Raw genomic sequence first — 23,051 nt, 5'->3', positions numbered from 1 at the left:
AACCGGGATCCGTTGAAGCATTCTAGAGTTATGACTGTTGTGAATTCTGTTGTCAAGCTCCCTCCTGTGGTCATGAATGGTACTACGGCTGGTTCTGTCCATGGGCTTCCTCTGGTGGTTGTGAGTGGGGCTGCGGCTTCTGAGTTTCCTTCCACAGGTGACGAGGTTAATTCGTTAGCTGGCTGCTCTATTTAACTCCACTTAGATCATTGCTCCATGCCACCTGTCAATGTTCCAGTATTGGTCTAGGTCGCTCCGGGATCGTTCTTGTGACCTGTCTTCCCAGCAGAAGTTAAGTTCCTGCTTGTTTTCCTTTTGTTTGCTATTTTTCTGTCCAGCTTGCTATTTTGATTTTTGTCTTGCTTGCTGGAAGCTCTGGGACGCAGAGGGAGCGCCTCTGCACCGTGAGTCGGTGCGGAGGGTCTTTTTGCACCCTCTGCGTGGTCTTTTTGTAGTTTTTGTGCTGACCGCAAAGTTACCTTTCCTATCCTCTGACTGTTCAGTAAGTCGGGCCTCACTTTGCTAAATCTATTTCATCTCTGTGTTTGTAATTTCATCTTAACTCACAGTCATTATATGTGGGGGGCTGCCTTTTCCTTTAGGGAATTTCTCTGAGGCAAGGTAGGCTTTATTTTTCTATCTTTAGGGCTAGCTAGTTCCTTAGGCTGTGTCGAGTTGCATAGGGAGCGTTAGGAGCAATCCACGGCTATTTCTAGTGTGTGATAGGATTAGGGATTGCGGTCAGCAGAGTTCCCACGTCTCAGAGCTTGTTCTGTATTATTTGTAACTATCAGGTCATTCCGTGTGCTCTTAACCACCAGGTCCATTATTGTCCTAACCACCAGGTCATAACATATGACCTCATAAAGTGACAGTGGTCAAAATTGTAAAAATTGGCCTGGTCAGGAAGGTTAAAACAGGCTTCGGGGTGAAAGGGTTAATACTGTCAGTTTGTGCTGACCAATTCGCTGTAAAGCACCCTTTACCTTCACACATCCCGAGGATGCTGGTACTGGAGAAAATATTACCGGCGTTATCAGTGTGGCGTGTCTGTGTGACATTTGTGTACGTGTGAATCATCCGTGTGGCATCCATGTGCATTGGTGTGAATGTGTGCATCATCAGTCTGCTTTCCATGTGACAAATACAAGAATAAACTGCCTTGCAGAAAATAATGATCTTTATGTGTTAAAAGTTTGGAAAGACCCTTGGTAGATAGAATAGATAGACCTCTAATTTCACAACACCAGGATGCATTATAAATAAATTAATGAAAAAAAGACAGCCAAGAAGATCCATGGTTATTGAGCCCTTCCCAGCCTAAAAATACCAGCCCACAGCCACCCCAGAAGTGGCATATCATATGGGATGCATCAATTCTGGCACTTTGTCTGCCAACAAAATGGACGAATTAGAATTAATGTTGTTGGAGCATAATTATGACATGGTGGGGATATCTGAAACATGGCTGGATGAGAGCCATGACTGGGCTGTTAACTTGCAGGGCTATAGTCTGTTCAGAAATGACCGAACAGATAAGCGAGGGGGAGGTGTGTGTGTCTATATGTAAAATCATCCTTAACCCCTTCCCGACCCATGACGCCACGTAGGCGTCATGAAAGTCGGTGCCAATCCGACCCATGACGCCTATGTGGCGTCATGGAAAGATCGCGTCCCTGCAGATCGGGTGAAAGGTTTAACTCCCATTTCACCCGATCTGCAGGGACAGGGGGAGTGGTAGTTTAGCCCAGGGGGGGTGGCTTCACCCCCCCCCCCCATGGCTACGATCGCTCTGATTGGCTGTTGAAAGTGAAACTGCCAATCAGAGCGATTTGTAATATTTCACCTATTATAACTGGTGAAATATTACAATCCAGCCATGGCCGATGCTGCAATATCATCGGCCATGGCTGGAAACACTAATGTGCCCCCACCCCACCCTACCGATCGCCCCCCCCAGCCCCCCGATCTGTCCGGTACACTGCTCCGGCTCCCCTCCATCCTGTGCTCCGCTCCCCCCATGCTCTTGTCCGCTCCCCCCGTGCTCCAATCACCCCCCCGTGCTCCAATCACCCCCCCTGCACTCCGTTCCACCCCCCGTGCTCCGTTCCACCCCTCCCACGCTCCGATCCACCCCCCCATGCTCCGATCCCCCCCCCCGTGCTCCCCCCCACCCCATCATACTTACCGATCCTGCTGGGGTCCGTCCGTCTTCTCCCTGGGCGCTGCCATCTTCCAAAATGGCGGGCGCATGCGCAGTGCGCCCGCCGAATCTGCCTACCGGCAGATTCGTTCCAAAGTGCATTTTGATCACTGAGATAGATTATATCTCAGTGATCAAAATAAAAAAAATAATAAATGACCCCCCCCCCCCTTTGTCACCCCCATAGGTAGGGACAATAAAAAAATAAAGAATTTTTTTTTTTCCACTAATGTTAGAATAGGGTTAAGGTTAGGGTTAGGGCTAGGGTTAAGGGTAGGGTTAGGGGTAGGGTTAGGGGTAGGGTTAGGTATAGGGCTAGGGCTAGGGTTAGGGTTAGGGTTTCGGTATGTGCACACATATTCTGGTCCTCTGCGGATTTTTCCGCTGCGGATTTGATAAATCCGCAGTGCTAAACCGCTGCGGATTTATGGCGGATTTACCGCGTTTTTTCTGCGCATTTCACTGCGGTTTTACAACTGCGATTTTCTATTTGAGCAGTTGTAAAACCGCTGCGGAATCCGCACAAAGAAGTGACATGCTACGGAATGTAAACCGCTGCGTTTCCGTGCAGTTTTTCCGCAGCATGTGTACAGCGATTTTTGTTTCCCATAGGTTTACATTGAACTGTAAACTCATGGGAAACTGCTGCGGATCCGCAGCGTGTGCACATACCTTTAGAATTAGGCTATGTGCACACGGTGCGGATTTGGCTGCGGATCCGCAGTGGATTGGCCGCTGCGGATTCGCAGCAGTGTTCCATCAGGTTTACAGTACCATGTAAACCTATGGAAAACCAAATCCGCTGTGCCCATGGTGCGGAAAATACCGCGCGGAAACGCTGCGTTGTATTTTCCGCAGCATGTCAATTCTTTGTGCGGATTCCGCTGCGTTTTATGTTATGTTTGCTAATGACAGGTGTTATGAAGGCAATCCAGAAACACAGTGTGCTTAGCGATCAGAGCGCACACAGTGATCTGACAAATACCCAAAAATACAAGAACGAGCTCTGAGACGTGGAAACTCTGTAGACTGCACACCTGATCCTATCCTAAACACAACTAAAAGCAGCTGTGGATTGCGCCTAACAACTACCTAGGCAACTCGGCACAGCCTAAGAAACTAGCTAGCCTGAAGATAGAAAAATAGGCCTGACTTGCCCCAGAGAAATTCCCCAAAGGAAAAGGCAGCCCCCCACATATAATGACTGTGAGTAAGATGAAAAGACAAAACGTAGGGATGAAATAGATTCAGCAAAGTGGGGCCCGATATTCTAGGACAGAGCGAGGACAGTAAAGCGAACTTTGCAGTCTACAAAAAACCCTAAAGCAAAACCACGCAAGGGGGGCAAAAAAAACCCACCGTGCCGAACTAACGGCACGGTGGTACACCCTTTGCGTCTCAGAGCTTCCAGCAAAACAAAAGACAAGCTGGACAGAAAAAAAGCAACAAAAAAGCAAAAAGCACTTAGCTATACAGAGCAGCAGGTCACAGGAACAATCAGGAGAAGCTCAGATCCAACACTGAAACATTGACAAGGAGCAAGGATAGCAGCATCAGGCGGAGTTAAGTAATGAAGCAGTTAACGAGCTCACCAGAACACCTGAGGGAGGAAGCTCAGAAGCTGCAGTACCACTTGTGACCACAGGAGTGAATTCAGCCACAGAATTCACAACAGTACCCCCCCCCTTGAGGAGGGGTCACCGAACCCTCACCAGAGCCCCCAGGCCGACCAGGATGAGCCGCATGAAAGGCACGAACAAGATCAGAAGCATGAACATCAGAGGCAAAAACCCAGGAATTATCTTCCTGAGCATAACCCTTCCATTTAACCAGATACTGGAGTTTCCGTCTAGAAACACGAGAATCCAAAATCTTCTCCACAATATACTCCAATTCCCCCTCCACCAAAACCGGGGCAGGAGGCTCAACAGATGGAACCATAGGTGCCACGTATCTCCGCAACAACGACCTATGGAATACATTATGTATGGAAAAGGAGTCTGGGAGGGTCAAACGAAAAGACACAGGATTGAGAACCTCAGAAATCCTATACGGACCAATAAAACGAGGTTTAAATTTAGGAGAGGAAACCTTCATAGGAATATGACGAGAAGATAACCAAACCAGATCCCCAACACGAAGTCGGGGACCCACACGGCGTCTGCGATTAGCGAAAAGTTGAGCTTTCTCCTGGGACAAGATCAAATTGTCCACTACCTGAGTCCAGATCTGCTGCAACCTATCCACCACAGAATCCACACCAGGACAGTCCGAAGACTCAACCTGTCCTGAAGAGAAACGAGGATGGAACCCAGAATTGCAAAAAAATGGAGAAACCAAGGTAGCCGAGCTGGCCCGATTATTAAGGGGGAACTCCGCCAACGGCAAAAAGGACACCCAATCATCCTGGTCTGCAGAAACAAAACATCTCAGATATGTTTCCAAGGTCTGATTGGTTCGTTCGGTCTGGCCATTAGTCTGAGGATGGAAAGCCGAGGAAAAGAATAGGTCAATGCCCATCCTACCACAAAAGGCTCGCCAAAACCTTGAAACAAACTGGGAACCTCTGTCAGAAACAATATTCTCAGGAATGCCATGCAACCGAACCACATGCTGAAAGAACAAAGGTACCAAATCAGAGGAGGAAGGCAATTTAGCCAAGGGCACCAGATGGACCATTTTAGAAAAGCGATCACAAACCACCCAAATGACTGACATCTTTTGAGAAACGGGAAGGTCAGAAATGAAATCCATCGAAATATGTGTCCAAGGCCTCTTTGGGACCGGCAAGGGCAAAAGCAACCCACTGGCACGAGAACAGCAGGGCTTAGCCCTAGCACAAATCCCACAGGACTGCACAAAAGTACGTACATCCCGTGACAGAGATGGCCACCAGAAGGATCTAGCCACTAACTCTCTGGTACCAAAGATTCCAGGATGACCAGCCAACACCGAACAATGAAGTTCAGAGATAAGTTTATTAGTCCACCTATCAGGGACGAACAGTTTCTCTGCTGGACAACGATCAGGTTTATTCGCCTGAAATTTTTGCAGCACCCGCCGCAAATCAGGGGAGATGGCAGACACAATGACTCCTTCCTTGAGGATACCCGCTGGCTCAGATAAACCCGGAGAGTCGGGCACAAAACTCCTAGACAGAGCATCCGCCTTCACATTTTTAGAGCCCGGAAGGTACGAAATCACAAAGTCGAAGCGGGCAAAAAATAACGACCAACGGGCTTGTCTAGGATTCAAGCGCTTGGCAGACTCGAGATAAGTCAAGTTCTTATGATCAGTCAATACCACCACGCGATGCTTAGCTCCTTCAAGCCAATGACGCCACTCCTCGAATGCCCACTTCATGGCCAGCAACTCTCGATTGCCCACATCATAATTACGCTCAGCGGGCGAAAACTTCCTGGAAAAGAAAGCACATGGTTTCATCACTGAGCAATCAGAACCTCTCTGTGACAAAACCGCCCCTGCTCCAATCTCAGAAGCATCAACCTCGACCTGGAACGGAAGAGAAACATCTGGCTGACACAACACAGGGGCAGAACAAAAACGACGCTTCAACTCCTGAAAAGCTTCCACAGCAGCAGAAGACCAATTAACCAAATCAGCACCCTTCTTGGTCAAATCGGTCAATGGTTTGGCAATGCTAGAAAAATTACAGATGAAGCGACGATAAAAATTAGCAAAGCCCAGGAACTTTTGCAGACTTTTCAGAGATGTCGGCTGAATCCAATCCTGGATGGCTTGGACCTTAACTGGATCCATCTCGATAGTAGAAGGGGTAAAGATGAACCCCAAAAATGAAACTTTCTGCACACCGAAGAGACACTTTGATCCCTTCACAAACAAAGAGTTAGCACGCAGGACCTGAAAAACCATTCTGACCTGCTTCACATGAGACTCCCAATCATCTGAGAAGATCAAAATGTCATCCAAGTAAACAATCAGGAATTTATCCAGATACTCACGGAAGATGTCATGCATAAAAGACTGAAACACAGATGGAGCATTGGCAAGTCCGAACGGCATCACTAGATACTCAAAATGACCCTCGGGCGTATTGAATGCAGTTTTCCATTCATCTCCTTGCCTGATTCTCACCAGATTATACGCACCACGAAGATCTATCTTAGTGAACCAACTAGCCCCCTTAATCCGAGCAAACAAGTCAGATAACAATGGCAAGGGATACTGAAATTTAACAGTGATCTTATTAAGAAGGCGGTAATCAATACCCGGTCTCAGCGAACCATCCTTCTTGGCTACAAAGAAGAACTCTGCTCCCAGTGGTGATGACGATGGGCGAATATGTCCCTTCTCCAGAGATACCTTCACATAACTGCGCATAGCGGCGTGTTCGGGCACGGATAAATTAAATAATCGACCTTTAGGGAATTTACTACCAGGAATCAAATTGATAGCACAATCACAATCCCTATGCGGAGGTAGAGCATCGGACTTGGGCTCTTCAAATACATCCTGATAATCAGACAAGAACTCTGGGACCTCAGAAGGGGTGGATGACGAAATCGACAAAAATGGAACATCACCATGTACCCCCTGACAACCCCAGCTGGATACCGACATGGAATTCCAATCCAATACTGGATTATGGGTTTGTAGCCATGGCAACCCCAACACGACCACATCATGCAGATTATGCAACACCAGAAAGCGAATAACTTCCTGATGTGCAGGAGCCATGCACATGGTCAGCTGGGCCCAGTATTGAGGTTTATTCTTGGCCAAAGGTGTAGCATCAATTCCTCTCAATGGAATAGGACACCGCAAAGGCTCCAAGAAAAACCCACAACGTTTAGCATAATCCAAATCCATCAGATTCAGGGCAGCGCCCGAATCCACAAACGCCATGACAGAAAACGACGACAAAGAGCATATCAAGGTAATGGACAGAAGGAATTTGGACTGTACAGTACCAATGACGGCAGACCTAGCGGACCGCTTAGTGCGCTTAGGACAATCAGAAATAGCATGAGTGGAATCACCACAGTAGAAACACAGACCATTCAGACGTCTGTATTCCTGCCGTTCAACTCTAGTCATAGTCCTATCGCACTGCATAGGCTCAGGTTTAACCTCAGGCAGTACCGCCAAATGGTGCACAGATTTACGCTCGCACAAGCGTCGACCGATCTGAATGGCCAAAGACAAAGACTCATTCAAACCAGCAGTCATAGGAAATCCCACCATGACATCCTTAAGAGCCTCAGAGAGACCCTTTCTGAACAAAGCTGCCAGCGCAGATTCATTCCACTGAGTAAGTACTGACCATTTCCTAAATTTCTGACAATATACTTCTATATCATCCTGACCCTGGCACAAAGCCAGCAAATTTTTCTCAGCCTGATCCACTGAATTAGGCTCATCGTACAGCAATCCGAGCGCCAGGAAAAACGCATCGACACTACTCAATGCAGGGTCTCCTGGCGCAAGAGAAAATGCCCAGTCTTGAGGGTCGCCGCGCAAAAAAGAAATAATAATCAAAACCTGTTGAATAGGATTACCAGAAGAATGAGGTTTCAAGGCCAGAAATAGCTTACAATTATTTTTGAAACTTAGAAACTTAGTTCTATCTCCAAAAAACAAATCAGGAATAGGAATTCTTGGTTCTAACATAGATTTCTGATCAATAGTATCTTGAATTTTTTGTACATTTATAACGAGATTATCCATTGAAGAGCACAGACCCTGAATATCCATGTCCACACCTGTGTCCAGAATCACCCAAATGTCTAGGGGAAAAAAAAAAGTGAACACAGAGCAGAAAAAAAAAAAAAATGATGTCAGAACTTTTTCTTTCCCTCTATTGAGAATCATTAGTTTGGCTCCTTGTACTGTTATGTTTGCTAATGACAGGTGTTATGAAGGCAATCCAGAAACACAGTGTGCTTAGCGATCAGAGCGCACACAGTGATCTGACAAATACCCAAAAATACAAGAACGAGCTCTGAGACGTGGAAACTCTGTAGACTGCACACCTGATCCTATCCTAAACACAACTAAAAGCGGCTGTGGATTGCGCCTAACAACTACCTAGGCAACTCGGCACAGCCTAAGAAACTAGCTAGCCTGAAGATAGAAAAATAGGCCTGACTTGCCCCAGAGAAATTCCCCAAAGGAAAAGGCAGCCCCCCACATATAATGACTGTGAGTAAGATGAAAATACAAAACGTAGGGATGAAATAGATTCAGCAAAGTGGGGCCCGATATTCTAGGACAGAGCGAGGACAGTAAAGCGAACTTTGCAGTCTACAAAAAACCCTAAAGCAAAACCACGCAAGGGGGGCAAAAAAAAACCACCGTGCCGAACTAACGGCACGGTGGTACACCCTTTGCGTCTCAGAGCTTCCAGCAAAACAAAAGACAAGCTGGACAGAAAAAAAGCAACAAAAAAGCAAAAAGCACTTAGCTATACAGAGCAGCAGGTCACAGGAACAATCAGGAGAAGCTCAGATCCAACACTGAAACATTGACAAGGAGCAAGGATAGCAGCATCAGGCGGAGTTAAGTAATGAAGCAGTTAACGAGCTCACCAGAACACCTGAGGGAGGAAGCTCAGAAGCTGCAGTACCACTTGTGACCACAGGAGTGAATTCAGCCACAGAATTCACAACAGTTTTACACCTGTTCCTCAATAGGAATCCGCAGGTGAAATCCGCACAAAAAACACTGGAAATTCGCAGAAAATCCGCAGGTAAAACGCAGTGCCTTTTACCCGCAGATTTTTCAAAAATGATGCTGAAAAATCTCACACGAATCCGCAACGTGGGCACATAGCCTTAGGGTTGGAATTAGGGTTGTGGTTAGGGGTGTGATTAGGGTTATGGCTACAGTTGGGATTAGAGTTAGGGGTATGTTGGGGTTAGTGTTGGAGGTAGAATTGAGGGGTTTCCACTGTTTAGGCACATCAGGGGTCTCCAAACGCAACATGGCGCCACCATTGATTCCAGCCAATCTCGTATTCAAAAAGTCAAATGGTGCTCCCTCACTTCCGAGCCCCGATGTGCGCCCAAACAGTGGTTTACCCCCACATATGGGGTACCAGCATACTCAGGATAAACTGCGCAACAATTACTGGGGTCCAATTTCTCCTGTTACCCTTGGGAAAATTAAAAAATTCTGGGCTAAATAATTATTTTTGAGGAAAGAAAACGTATTTATTATTTTCACGGCTCTGCATTATAAACTTCTATGAAGCACTTGGGGGTTCAAAGTGCTCACCACACATCTAGATAAGTTCCTTTCGGGGTCTAGTTTCCAAAATGGGGTCACTTGTGGGGGGTTTCTACTGTTTAGCCACATCAGGGGCTCTGCAAACGCAACGTGACGCCCGCAGAGCATTCCATCAAAGTCTGCATTTCAAAACGTCACTACTTCAATTCCGAGCCCCGGCATGTGCCCAAACAGTAGTTTACCCCCACATATGGGGTATCACCGTACTCAGGAGAAACTGGACAACAAATATTGGGGTCAAATTTCTCCTGTTACCCTTGGGAAAATTAAAAAATTCTGGGCTAAATAATTATTTTTGAGGAAAGAAAACGTATTTATTATTTCCACGGCTCTGCGTTATAAACTTCTGTGAAGCACTTGGGGGTTCAAAGTCCTCACCACACATCTAGATTAGTTCCTTTGGGGGTCTAGTTTCCAAAATGGGGTCATTTCTGGGGGATCTCCAATGTTTAGGCACACAGGGGCTCTCCAAACGTGACATGGTGTCCGCTAATGATTGGAGCTAATTTTCCATTTAAAAAGCCAAATGGCGTGCCTTCCCTTCCGAGCCCTGCCGTGCGCCCAAACAGTGGTTTACCCCCACATATGGGGTATCAGCGTACTCAGGACAAACTGGACAACAACATTTGGGGTCCAATTTCTCCTATTACCCTTGGCAAAATAGGAAATTCCAGGCTAAAAAATCATTTTTGAGGAAAGAAAAATTATTTTCTATTTTCATGGCTCTGCGTTATAAACTTCTGTGAAGCACCTGGGGGTTTAAAGTGCTCAATATGCATCTAGATAAGTTCCTTGGGAGGTCTAGTTTCCAAAATGGGGTCACTTGTGGGGGAGCTCCAATGTTTAGGCACACAGGGGCTCTCCAAACGCGACATGGTGTCCGCTAACAATTGGAGCTAATTTTCCATTCAAAAAGTCAAATGGCGCGCCTTCCCTTCCGAGCCCTGCCGTGTGCCCAAACAGTGGTTTACCCCCACATATGAGGTATCGGCGTACTCGGGAGAAATTGCCCAACAAATTTTATGATCCATTTTATCCTATTGCCCATGTGAAAATAAAAAAATTGAGGCGAAAAGAATTTTTTTGTGAAAAAAAAGTACTTTTTCATTTTTACAGATCAATTTGTGAAGCACCTGAGGGTTTAAAGTCCTCACCACACATCTAGATTAGTTCCTTTGGGGGTCTAGTTTCCAAAATGGGGTCATTTCTGGGGGATCTCCAATGTTTAGGCACACAGGGGCTCTCCAAACGTGACATGGTGTCCGTTAATGATTGGAGCTAATTTTCCATTTAAAAAGCCAAATGGCGTGCCTTCCCTTCCGAGCCCTGCCGTGCGCCCAAACAGTGGTTTACCCCCACATATGGGGTATCAGCGTACTCAGGACAAACTGGACAACAACATTTGGGGTCCAATTTCTCCTATTACCCTTGGCAAAATAGGAAATTCCAGGCTAAAAAATCATTTTTGAGGAAAGAAAAATTATTTTCTATTTTCATGGCTCTGCGTTATAAACTTCTGTGAAGCACCTGGGGGTTTAAAGTGCTCAATATGCATCTAGATAAGTTCCTTGGGGGGTCTAGTTTCCAAAATGGGGTCACTTGTGGGGGAGCTCCAATGTTTAGGCACACAGGGGCTCTCCAAACGCGACATGGTGTCCGCTAACAATTGGAGCTAATTTTCCATTCAAAAAGTCAAATGGCGCGCCTTCCCTTCCGAGCCCTGCCGTGTGCCCAAACAGTGGTTTACCCCCACATATGAGGTATCGGCGTACTCGGGAGAAATTGCCCAACAAATTTTATGATCCATTTTATCCTATTGCCCATGTGAAAATAAAAAAATTGAGGCGAAAAGAATTTTTTTGTGAAAAAAAAGTACTTTTTCATTTTTACAGATCAATTTGTGAAGCACCTGAGGGTTTAAAGTGCTCACTAGGCATCTAGATAAGTTCCTTGGGGGGTCTAGTTTCCAAAATGGGGTCACTTGTGGGGGAGCGCCAATGTTTAGGCAAACAGGGGCTCTCCAAACGCGATATGGTGTCCGCTAACCATGGAGATAATTTTTCATTCAAAAAGTCAAATGGCGCTCCTTCCCTTCCGAGCCTTACCATGTGCCCAAACAGTGGTTTACCCCGACATGTGAGTTATTGGTGTACTCAGGAGAAATTGCCCAACAAATTTTAGGATCCATTTTATCCTGTTGCCCATGTGAAAATGAAAAAATTGAGGCTAAAAGAATTTTTTTGTGAAAAAAAAAGTACTTTTTCATTTTTACGGATCAATTTGTGAAGCACCTGGGGGTTCAAAGTGCTCACTAGGCATCTAGATAAGTTCCTTGGGGCGTCTAGTTTCCAAAATGGGGTCACTTATGGGGGAGCTCCAATTTTTAGGCACACGGGGGCTCTCCAAACGTGACATGGTGTCCGCTAAAGAGTGGAGCCAATTTTTCATTCAAAAAGTCAAATGGCGCTCCTTCCCTTCCAAGCCCTGCCGTGCGCCCAAACAGTTGTTTACCCCCACATATGAGGTATCAGCGTACTCAGGACAAATTGGACAACAAGTTTCGTGGTTCAGTTTCTCCTTTTACCATTGGGAAAATAAAAAAATTGTTGCTAAAAGATAATTTTTGTGACTAAAAAGTTAAATGTTAATTTTTTCCTTCCATGTTGCTTCTGCTGCTGTGAAGCACCTGAAGGGTTAATAAACTTCTTGAATGTGGTTTTGAGTACATTGAGGGGTGCAATTTTTAGAATGGTGTCACTTTTGGGTATTTTCAGCCATATAGACCCCTCAAACTGACTTCAAATGTGAGGTGGTCCCTAAAAAAAATGGTTTTGTAAATTTCGTTGTAAAAATGAGAAATCGCTGGTCAAATTTTAACCCTTATAACTTCCTAGCAAAAAAAAATTTTGTTTCCAAAATTGTGCTGATGTAAAGTATACATGTGGGAAATGTTATTTATTAACTATTTTGTGTCACATAACTCTCTGAGTTTAACAGAATAAAAATTCAAAATGTGAAAATTGCGAAATTTTCAAAATTTTCGCCAAATTTCCGCTTTTATCACAAATAAACGCAGAATTTATTGACCTAAATTTACCACTAACATGAAGCCCAATATGTCACGAAAAAACAATCTCAGAACCGCTAAGATCCGTTGAAGCGTTCCTGAGTTATTACCTCATAAAGGGACACTGGTCAGAATTGCAAAAAACGGCAAGGTCTTTAAGGTCAAAATAGGCTGGGTCATGAAGGGGTTAAAACCCATCCAGTGTGATAATATAGGTGACTCAAATGAAAATGTAGAGTCCCTGTGGGTGGAGAAAAGGGGAGGGGGAAAAAATAATAAATTACTGATAGGGGTTTGTTATAATTCTCCAAGAATAATGGAAGTGGAGCGCCCCAGTAGGCAGTGGGGTACTTGGTACCAGGTCCTTCGGTTCTCAAGGGGGATGTCATGGTGGCTGACCCGGTCCGTGGCCCTCGGGAGGTCCGTTAATAACAGGGAAAGGTCTTTAAAGGGGAAATGTTCGTGACGCCATTTTGTGGTATTCAGTCATGGTCACCGACACTGCTTAGGGGTCCGCTGGGGTGATGTTATGGCAGGTAGATGGCATACCTTCCCACAGATGAAGTGTGTCCCCAGGGCTTCCCAGTGTGTAAATGGTGGATGGTGTGAGGCGCAGTGAAGAACGAGGACACAAGGTTGTAGTCTCTTTACCTTTTTACTGAAGGCTTCATCATCCACAGTCCAGAGCACCAGATCACAGTGCAGGCAGAGTCCGGCCGGTTTGGAGGCAAATGCAGAGTCCCCTTATCCAGGTGGAAATCAGTAGCCTTCCTCTAGCGCCTGGGTGTTGTAGTACCTTACTGAGGAGCCTCTCATAAGGTCTGTTGTGAATTCTGTTGTCGAACTCCCTCCTGTGGTCGTGAATGGTATTTCGGTGAGTTCTGTCCATGGACTCCCTCTGGTGGCTGTGAGTGGAGCTGCTGCTTCTGAGGTTCCTTACACAGGTGATGTGGTTTATCCTTTGTCTGGCTGCTCTATTTAACTCCACTTAGATCGTTACTCCATGCCAGCTGTCAATGTTTCTGCATTGGTTCAGTTCGCTCTTGGATCTTTCTGGTGACCTGTCTACTCCAGCAGAAGCTAAGTTCCTGATAGTATCTAATTTGTTCATTGTTTTCTTGTCCAGCTGGATATCATGATTTTGTCTTGCTAGCTGGAAGCTCTGGGATGCAGAGTGGCGTCTCCGCACCGTTAGTCGGTGCGGAGGTCTTTTTGCACACTCTGCGTGGTCTTTTGTAGTTTTTTGTGCTGCTCGCAAAGCTACCTTTCCTATCCTCTGTCTATTTAGTAAGTCTGGCCTCCCTTTGCTGAAACCTGTTTCATTTCTGCGTTTGTGACTTTCATCTTTACTCACAGTCAATATATGTGGGGGGCTGCCTTTTCCTTTGGGGAATTTCTCTGAGGCAAGATAGGCTTTATTTTCTATCTCTAGGGCTAGCTAGCTCTTAGGCTGTGACGAGGCGCCTAGGTAGCGTCAGGAGCGCTCCACGGCTATTTCTAGTGTGTGTGATAGGATTAGGGGTTGCGGTCAGCAGAGCTCCCACATCCCAGAGCTTGTCCTGTGTGAGTTTTAACTATCAGGTCATTCCGGGTGCTCCTAACCACCAGGTCATAACAGTACAGCTGGCCCCCCAAAGTATTAATGCATCTCAATAGAGGGATAAGAGAACTTCTGAGACCATTTTTTTTTCTTTGCACTGTGTTTTGTCTTTCTTTTCCCCTAAACCTTTGGGTGGTTCAGGAAACAGGTGTAGATATGGACATTCAAGGTCTGTCCTCTTGTGTGAATCATCTCAATGCAAGGGTACAGAGCATTCAAGATTTTGTGGTTCAGAATCCGATGTTAGAGCCTAGAATTCATATTCCTGATTTATTTTCTGGAAATAGATCTAAGTTTCTGAATTTCAAAAATAATTGTAAACTATTTCTAGCTTTGAAACCCCGCTCCTCTGGTGACCCCGCTCAACAAGTAAAAATAATTATTTCTTTGTTGCGTGGTGACCCTCAAGACTGGGCATTTTCCCTTGCGCCAGGAGATCCTGCATTGCGTGATGTTGATGCGTTTTTTCTGGCGCTTGGATTGCTTTATGATGAACCAAATTCAGTGGATCAGGCAGAGAAAATCTTGCTGGCCTTGTGTCAGGGTCAGGATGAAGCGGAGGTGTACTGTCAGAAGTTTAGAAAGTGGTCTGTGCTTACTCAGTGGAATGAATGTGCCCTGGCGGCAATTTTCAGAAAGGGTCTTTCTGAAGCCCTTAAGGATGTCATGGTGGGATTTCCCACGCCTGCTGGTCTGAATGAGTCTATGTCCTTGGCCATTCAGATCGATCGGCGCTTGCGTGAGCGCAAAGCTGTGCACCATTTGGCAGTGTAATCTGAGAATAGGTCTGAGCCTATGCAGTGTGACAAGACTTTGACCAGAGCTGAACGGCAAGAACACAGACGTCGGAATGGACTGTGTTTTTACTGTGGTGAATCCACTCATGCTATCTCCGATTGTCCTAAGCGCACTAAGCGGTTCGCTAGGTCTGCCACCATTGGTACGGTACAGTCTAAATTTCTTTTGTCCGTTACTCTGATTTGCTCTCTGTCGTCCTATTCTGTTATGGCATTTGTGGATTCAGGCGCTGCCCTGAATTTGATGGACTTGGAGTTTGCCAGGCGCTGTGGTTTTTCTTTGGAGCCCTTGCAGTATCCTATTCCATTGAGAGGAATTGATGCTACGCCTTTGGCCAAGAATAAACCTCAGTACTGGACGCAATTGACCATGTGCATGGCTCCTGCACATCAGGAGGATATTTGCTTTTTGGTGTTGCATAATCTGCATGATGTGGTCGTTTTGGGGTTGCCATGGCTACAGGTCCATAATCCAGTATTGAATTGGAAATCTATGTCTGTGTCCGGCTGGGGTTGTCAAGGGGTACATGGTGATGTTCCATTGTTGTCAATTTAGTCTTCCACTGCTTCTGAAGTCCCTGAGTGTTTATCAGATTACCGGGATGTATTTGAGGAGCCCAAATCCGGTGCCCTACCTCCTCATAGGGATTGCGATTGTGCTATTAATTTGATTCCCGGTAGTAAGTTTCCTAAGGGCCGACTGTTTAATTTATCTGTGCCAGAGCACGCTGCTATGCGGAGTTATATAAAGGAATCCTTGGAGAAGGGTCATATTCACCCGTTGTCACGATTGGGAGCAGGGTTCTTTTTTGTGGCCAAGAAGGATGGCTCTTTAAGACCTTGTATTGATTACCGCCTTCTTAGTAAGATCACAGTCAAATTTCAGTATCCTTTGCCGCTGCTGTCTGATTTGTTTGCTCGGATTAAGGGGGCTAGTTGGTTCACCAAGATAGATCTTCGAGGGGCGTATAATCTTGTGCGAATTAAACAGGGCGATGAATGGAAAACGGCATTTAATACGCCCGAGGGCCATTTTGAGTACCTGGTTATGCCGTTCGGGCTTTTTAATGCTCCATCTGTGTTTCAGTCCTTTATGCATGACATCTTCCGAGAGTACCTGGATAGATTCATGATTGTATATTTGGATGACATTTTGGTCTTTTCGGATGATTGGGAGTCTCATGTGAAGCAGGTCAGAATGGTGTTCCAGGTCCTTCGTGCGAATTCCTTGTTTGTGAAGGGGTCAAAGTGTCTCTTTGGAGTTCAGAAGGTTTCATTTTTGGGTTTCATTTTTTCCCCTTCTACTATCGAGATGGATCCTGTTAAAGTTCAGGCCATTTATGATTGGACTCAGCCGACATCTGTGAAGAGCCTAGAGAAGTTCCTGGGCTTTGCTAATTTTTACCGTCGCTTCATCGCTAATTTTGCTAGTATTGCTAAACCGTTGACTGATTTGACCAAGAAAGGTGCTGATGTGGTCAATTGGTCCTCTGCAGCTGTAGAGGCTTTTCAGGAGTTGAAGCGTCGTTTTTCTTCTGCCCCTGTGCTGTGCCAGCCAGATGTTTCGCTCCCGTTTCAGGTCGAGGTTGATGCTTCTGAGATTGGAGCAGGGGCTGTTTTGTCGCAAAGAAGTTCTGATGGCTCGGTGATGAAACCATGTGCCTTCTTTTCTAGAAAATTCTCGCCTGCTGAGCGCAATTATGATGTTGGCAATCGAGAGTTGTTGGCCATGAAGTGGGCATTCGAGTAGTGGCGACATTGCCTTGAAGGAGCTAAACATCGCGTGGTGGTCTTGACGGATCACAAGAATTTGACTTATCTCGTGTCTGCCAAACGGTTGAATCCTAGACAGGCTCGATGGTCGCTCTTTTTCTCCCGTTTTGATTTTGTGGCTTCTTACCTTCCGGGATCTAAGAATGTGAAGGCTGATGCCCTGTCAAGGAGTTTTGTGCCTGACTCTCCGGGTGTTCCGGAGCCGGCGGGTATTCTTAAAGAGGGGGTAATATTGTCTGCCATCTCCCCTGATTTGCGGCGCGTGCTGCAGAAGTTTCAGGCTGATAGACCTGACCGTTGTCCAACGGAGAAACTGTTTGTCCCTGATAGATGGACTAGTAGAGTTATCTCTGAGGTTCATTGTTCGGTGTTGGCTGGTCATCCTGGAATCTTTGGTACCAGAGATTTGGTGGCTAGATCCTTTTGGTGGCCTTCTTTGTCACGGGATGTGCTTTCTTTAGTGCAGTCCTGTGGGACTTGTGCTCGGGCTAAGCCCTGCTGTTCTCGTGCCAGTGGGTTGCTTTTGCCCTTGCCGGTCCCGAAGAGGCCCTGGACGCATATTTCCATGGATTTTATTTCTGATCTCCCTGTTTCTCAAAGGATGTCGGTCATTTGGGTGGTTTGTGATCGCTTCTCTAAAATGGTCCATTTGGTACCCTTGTCTAAATTGCCTTCCTCCTCTGATTTGGTGCCATTGTTTTTCCAGCATGTGGTTCGTTTGCATCGCATTCCGGAGAACATCGTCTCAGACAGAGGTTCCCAGTTTGTTTCAAGGTTTTGGCGGTCCTTTTGTGCTAAGATGGGCATTGAGTTGTCTTTTTCTTCGGCTTTCCATCCTCAGACTAATGGCCAAACCGAACGAACTAATCAGACTTTGGAAACATATCTGAGATGCTTTGTTTCTGCTGATCAGGATGATTGGGTGTCCTTCTTGCCTTTGGCTGAGTTCGCCCTTAATAATCGGGCCAGCTCGGCTACTTTGGTTTCTCCTTTTTTCTGCAACTCTGGTTTCCATCCTCGTTTCTCTTCAGGGCAGGTTGAGCCTTCGGACTGTCCTGGTGTGGATACTGTGGTGGACAGGTTGCAGCAGATTTGGACTCATGTGGTGGACAATTTGACATTGTCCCAGGAGAAGGCTCAACGTTTAGCTAACCGCCGGCGCTGTGTTGGTCCCCGACTGCGGGTTGGGGATTTGGTTTGGTTGTCATCTCGTCACGTTCCTATGAAGGTTTCCTCTCCTAAGTTTAAGCCTCGTTTCATTGGGCCATATAAGATTTCTGAAGTTCTTAATCCTGTGTCATTTCGTTTGGACCTTCCAGCTTCTTTTGCCATCCATAATGTGTTCCATAGGTCGTTATTGCGGAGATACGTGGCGCCTATGGTTCCCTCCGTTGATCCTCCTGCCCCGGTGTTGGTCGAGGGGGAGTTGGAGTATGTGGTGGAGAAGATTTTGGATTCTCGTGTTTCGAGACGGAAACTCCAGTACCTGGTCAAGTGGAAGGGTTATGGTCAGGAAGATAATTCCTGAGTTTTTGCCTCTGATGTTCATGCTGCCGATCTGGTTCGTGCCTTTCATTTGGCTCATCCTGATCGGCCTGGGGGCTCTGGTGAGGGTTCGGTGACCCTTCCTCAAGGGAGGGGTACTGTTGTGAATTCTGTTGTCGAACTCCCTCCTGTGGTCGTGAATGGTACTTCGGCGAGTTCTGTCTATGGGCTCCCTCTGGTGGCTATGAGTGAAGCTGCTGCTTCTGAGGTTCCTTACACAGGTGACGTGGTTTATCCTTTGGTTGGCTGCTCTATTTAACTCCTCTCAGATCGTTACTCCATGCCAGCTGTCAATGTTTTTGCATTCGTTCAGTTCGCTCCTGGATCTCTCTGGTGACCTGCCTTCTCCTGCAGAAGCTAAGTTCCTTATAGTATTTATTTGTTCTCTGTTTTCTTGTCCAGCTGGTTTTCATAATTTTGTCTTGCTAGCTGGAAGCTCTGGGATGCAGAGTGGCCCCTCCGCACCGTGAGTCGGTGCGGAGGTCTTTTTTGAACACTCTGTGTGGTCTTTTGTAGGTTTTTGTGCTGATCGCAAAGTTACCTTTCCTATCCTCTGTCTATTTAGTAAGTCTGGCCTCCCTTTGCTGAAACCTGTTTCATTTCTGCGTTTGTGACTTTCATCTTTACTCACAGTCAATATATGTGGGGGGCTTCCTTTACCTTTGGGGAATTTCTCTGAGGCAAGGTAGGCTTTATTTTCTATCTCTAGGGCTAGATAGCTCTTAGGCTGTGATGAGGCACCTAGGTCTGGTCAGGAGCGCTCCTCGGCTATTTCTAGTTTGTGTGATAGGATTAGGGCTTGCGGTCAGCAGAGCTCCCACATCCCAGAGCTCGTCCTGTATGAGGTTTAATTATCAGGTCATTCCGGGTGCTCCTAACCACCAGGTCATAACAGGGGGCATCCTCTATGTCTGGAGGAAAGAAGGTTTAAGCATAATAACAGATGCGGATTCTTTACTGTAAGAGTAGTGAGACTATGGAACTCTCCGTATGATGTTGTAATTAGTGATTCATTACTTAAATTTAAGAGGGGTGTTATGCAGATAGGCTGGGAGACTACTAAGGGTCAACCCACTGGACCGCAACAGCGAACCTTCCCTGGGCGAGGGGACCAAGTAGACCACCACTATATAGGGAGCGTTAGGAGCAGGCCCTGGGGAGACTACTGCTACTACGGCAGCTGGTACTAAAAGAGAATAGGACTAACAGAAAACGGAAGGAGGAACAAGAAGAAGGAAAAGGCAAGGCAGAGGCATAGAGGCACAGGGAGAAACACGTACGGAGTCAGGGATATAGTCAGAAAAGACAAGGAGATGGGAGTACAATGAGAGGTGAGAAACGAACCAGCGGACAAGGTGAAGATACGGGCAGGAGACCACGCAGATGCACGGATACTCTGAGGGAATGGAGACACAGGCAGACCGGAGCTGGAAGGAAACAAAGGAGAAAGCAATGGTTAAACAGAGGCAGGCTAGCTAGGGAAAACCAAGTTGGAGGGGTAGCTGCTGACAGAACGCAGAGGAACACGGGGGCCAGAGTCACTTGAGAAAACAAATGATAGTCAGGCACTGCCAAACGGAAGAGGCGGCCTGATATGCAGAGCGGCAGCGTACCTTCCCGGTCAGGGTCCTCCAGGGGCATAAAGAGGAGCGGAGGGAGCGGCAGAATCAAAGAGCACTGTGTGCGCGTGCGCAGTAGGGTCCGGAGCGCACGCGCACCCGAGGAGAAACAGAGGAGGGACGAACGCCCACGAGACCGGAAGCAGCAGAAGAAACAGAAGTGCGCCGGGACTCCGTGAAATGGTAAGTATGAGGAGGCAGCGGCGGTGAGAGAGCAGAGAACCGGGGCAGCGGCGGTGTAACAGTACCGCCCCTTACATCCCCTCCTCCTAAGACCGAAAAGAAATCTAGCCAGGATTCGGGGAGCTTGAATATTCTCCCAAGGCTCCCAATATCTCTCCTCGGGACCAAAACCCTTCTAATCCACTAGAAAAAAGGTCCTCCCTCTCACTTTTTTCAAAGCTAGGATATCCTTAACTTCAAAAACATCATTAGCGGAGTCAGGCCGAGAAGAATGAACAGCTGAGGCATGGAACTGATTAAGGACAACTGGCTTTAGGAGGGAAACGTGGAAAGAATTGGGAATACGGAGCGAGGAAGGTAACCTCAACTTGTAAGAAACTTCATTATTGTGACGCAAAACCTCAAAGGGATCAATATAGCGAGGACCCAACTTATGTGAGGGCATCTTTAAGCAAACAAACTTGGAGGATAACCACACCTTATCACCAGGATATTGGAGAATCCAAACGCCTCTTATCCGCATGTCTCTTCATTTTGTCACATGCTAGTTCAAGAGCGGTCTTGGTCTCCTGCCAGATCCTGGAGAACTCCCCGGACAGAAGATCAGCCGCCGGGACACCCGAGACAGGAGGAACTGGCAAAGGAACACCAGGATGTTGCCCATAGACGATAAAGAAGGGAGATTTGGAAGAAGATTCACCGGTATGATTATTATAGGCGAATTCAGCCCATGGGAGTAAGTCGGACCAATCACTGTGATGGGAGTTAGAGAAATGATGAAGATAAGACACCAGAGTCTGATTAGTGCGTTCCACTTGACCATTGGGCTGTGGATGGTAGGCAGAGGAGAAGTCCAGCGAAATGTTCATGAATTTACAAAGTGCTCTCCAAAACCGAGAGGTGAACTGGACCCCCCTGTCAGAAACAATATGTTGAGGGAAGCCATGAATACAAAAGATATGATGAACGAAAACTTTTGCCAATTCAGGTGCTGAAGGCAATCCAGGGAGGGATATGAAATGAGCCATCTTGAAGAACCTATCCACAACTACGAGGATGACGGTGCAGCCGGAAGAGTGAAGCAGATCAGTGATAAACTCCATAGCAATGTGTTGCCACGGAGCCGATGGAACTGGAAGCGGATGGAGAAGTCCATAAGGTAGTTGCCTAGGAACCTCGTTCTTGGCACAACACGGACAGGAGGCAATAAAACTTTGGACATCTTGGGATAGGGTTGGCCACCAGTAATAGCGAGACACGAGCATGAGAGTCTTCTTAAAACCAGCATGACCTGCAACTTAAGAGGCATGTCCCCAGCGTAAGACCAGCCTCCTGTTGCGCTCAGAAATGAAGGTTTTGCCCGGAGGCAAAGAGGATAGATTGACAGGTGCTACCATGATGACTTTAGAAGGATCCAAGATGTGTGCGGGCTCCTCCTCTGTATCAACAGACAAAAAGGATCTGGACAGTGCGTCGGTCTTGATATTCTTATTGCCAGGACAGAAGTGCAATTCAAAATTAAAACGAGCAAAGAAGAGGGACCATCTAGCTTGCCGGAGATTAAGCCTCTGTGCAGAACGGATGTAAGCCAGATTCTTGTGGTCCGTATAGATCTTGAATGGATGAACGGCTCCTTCCAAGAGATACCTCCATTCCTGCAACGCTAGTTTGATGGCCAAGAGCTCCCGGTCACCAATGGAATAGTTTCGTTCAGACAAGGAGAAAGTCTTAGAGAAGAAACTGCAGGTGACGAGCTGCCCAGACGAAGACCTTTGAGAAAGTACTGCTCTGGCACCAAACAGCAGAGGCATCTATTTAGAGAATAAAAGGTTTATTGACTTCAGGACGATGCAGTACGGGAGCTGTGGCAAAGGCTTGTTTCAAGGACTGAAAAGCATCATTAGCCTCCGAGGGCCACACATGTGGATTGGATCCCTTGTGAATCAGAGAGGAGAGGGGTCTGGTCAGAGAAGAAAAGTGAGGAATGAACTGTCTATAGTAATTTGCGAAGCCGAGGAAATGCTGGATAGCCTTGATACCGTGAGGACAAGGCCAGTTGAGCACGGCGGACACCTTTTCCGGATCCATACACAAACCAGAGTCGGAGATGATGTAACCCAGAAATGGAAGAGATGACAGTTCAAAGGCACATTTTTCGAGTTTAGCAAAAAGATGATTCTCCCTTAAACGCAGAAGCACAAGACTTCTATGGGTAGATAAATCTGGAGAGTAAACGAGAATATCGTCCAGGTATACCACCACGCAGGAATACAGAAGATCTCGGAAAATGTCATTCACAGATTCTTGAAATACTGCGGGAGCATTGCATAAGCCGAAGGGCATGACCAAGTACTCGCAATGACCATCTCTGGTGTTGAAAGCGGTCTTACACTCATCTCCGGGACAGATTCGAATGAGATTGTAGGCCCCACGAAGATCCAGCTTGGTGAAGATCCATGCTCCCCGCAGCCGATCAAAAAGTTTTGGAATAAGGGGAAGCAGATACTTGCTTTTAATTGTTATACTATTGAGATGCCGGTAGTCGATACAGGGACGGATGGTCCCATCCTTTTTCTTGCCAAAAAAGAGACCCGCGCCCATGGGTGAAAAGGACTTCCGGATAAAACCTCTGGCTAAATTCTATTGGACATAGTCGGTCATGGCTAGAGATTCAAGAGGATTCAGCGGATAAGTTCGGCCTTTAGGCAGAGACGAACCTGGAAGGAGGTCGATTGGGCAATCATATGGTCGATGCGGAGGCAAGTTCTCCGCCTACTTCTTGTCGAAGATGTCCGCAAAGGAGTGATAGGCCGAAGGCAAAGCTGCAGGCGCTGTGGTTGACCAGGAAGGCCTTAAAGGCTGGACAGGACGCAAACATCTAGTCTGACAAGAGTGACCCCAGTGACTCCCTATACAGGGAGCGTTAGGAGCAGGCCCTGGGGAGACTACTGCTACAGCAGCTGGTACAAAAGAATAGGACTAACAGAAAACGGAA

The sequence above is a fragment of the Ranitomeya imitator genome, chromosome 1, assembly GCF_032444005.1.
Source record: "Ranitomeya imitator isolate aRanImi1 chromosome 1, aRanImi1.pri, whole genome shotgun sequence".
Classification (NCBI taxonomy): Eukaryota; Metazoa; Chordata; class Amphibia; order Anura; family Dendrobatidae; genus Ranitomeya; species Ranitomeya imitator.
The sequence above is the reverse complement of the archived record's forward strand: the minus strand, read 5'-3'. Positions refer to the sequence as shown.